Source organism: Orycteropus afer, unplaced genomic scaffold (genome assembly GCF_000298275.1).
Source record: "Orycteropus afer afer isolate SDZICR_OR568_19922 unplaced genomic scaffold, OryAfe1.0 scaffold00032, whole genome shotgun sequence".
NCBI classification, from domain to species: domain Eukaryota; kingdom Metazoa; phylum Chordata; class Mammalia; order Tubulidentata; family Orycteropodidae; genus Orycteropus; species Orycteropus afer.
This window is the reverse complement of record NW_006921619.1, coordinates 5,450,695-5,452,225: the sequence shown is the minus strand read 5'-3', so window position 1 is coordinate 5,452,225 and position 1,531 is coordinate 5,450,695. Positions and strand designations below refer to the sequence as shown.

The window sequence follows — 1,531 nt, the reverse complement described above, 5'->3', positions numbered from 1 at the left end:
AAACATTTAATTTTTAGAAGGTCCCAATCATCTGGCTTCTCTTCTGCTGTTGGTGCATTTTGAATTATGCTTGGTAGTCTATTTATACCATATATTAGGGCCCTTAAGTTTGAGCCTAAATTTTCCTTGAGAAACCGTATAGTTCTAGGAGAAACCTAGGGCATTTCTTGATAACTCTTTTTCCCTTATTCAATCCATCACCAAATCATATTTATCATATAACTCTCATATTCATCTGCTTGTCTCTGTCCCCAGCACTATTTCCCAGTCCATGTTGCCATGACACACCACTTGAATTACTGTAACAGACTCCAAACTGGCCCTTTCCATTCTCTCTCATCTATACTGGCCCTCTAGTAATTTGTTCTTGAATATGTAGACAGATCATTTTCAAGTGCTTATCTAATTATGTCTTCCTAGCCTTGTCCCACTGACTACCTCAATCTCTCAGTGGTTTCCCACTGCTTTTAGGATCAAGATAAAACTGCTTAACCTGGCCTATAAGGTCCTGTGTGACCTAACCCTGCTTACCTCTCCAGATTCATCTCATACCATGCTATCCCTCCCCAGTTTTCTCTTTTCCAACCACATGACCTTCTTTCAGTTCCTAATACTTGTGGTTGTCCCTCCTATCACTGGGGTTTTGACCATGCTATAGCCATTACCTGGAAAGTTCTTATTTATTTTAAAAAATGTTTAAATTGAGGTTAAATTAATATAACATAAAACCAATCATTTCAAAACAAACTATTCAGCTTCACTTAGTACATTCACAATATTGGAGAACAACCACCTATCTAATTCCAAAGCATTTTCATCACTCCAAAAGGAAACCCCCGGTCCATCAAGCAGTTGCCTCCATTCCTGCTGCCTTCCAGCTCCTGTTAACCCCCAATCTGCATTTAGTCTCTATGGATTTACTTATTCTGGATATTTCACATACATGGTATCATACAACTTTTGATCTTTTGTGCCTAGCTTCTTTCAGTTAGCATAATTTTTTTAAAAAAAATATGGAACGCTTCATGAATTTGTGTGTCATCCTTGCGCAGGGGCCATGCTAATCTCTGTATACATGTTGCTGAAGCAAGCACTAGCAAAATGTTTTTGAAGTTTAGCCATACTGTAGCAAGCATCAATATTTCATTCCTTTTTATGAATGAATGATATTCCATTGTACAAATACACTGCAAATTGATCCATTGGTAGACATTTGGGTTGTTTCTACCTTTTACCTACTGTCAAAAATGCAGCTTTGAACACGTGTATATATGTATTTTTTTGAGTACCATTTTCGCTTATTTTGGGTGTATACTTAGAGATAGAATTTCTAGGCCCTGTGGTAATTCTGTTTACTTTTTTGAGGAACCAGTTTTCCTCAGTGGCTCTACCATTTTACATCCCCTCCAGCAATGCATGAGGTTCCGTGGGCAGTTCTTCTTGTTCTTCATGTAGGTAATACATGCTCATCCATCACAGCTTAGTCAGCAGAGAAGCTTTTGCCTACCTCCCTGACCAGTTCAAATTGCCT

The 1,531-nt window shown here is 38.3% G+C and overlaps 1 pseudogene; it reads right to left on the bottom strand.

The window, feature by feature from the left end:
* Window positions 1-1,007: 1,007 nt before the first annotated feature.
* Window positions 1,008-1,107, bottom strand: LOC122149585 (annotated as a pseudogene).
* Window positions 1,108-1,531: the final 424 nt, after the last annotated feature.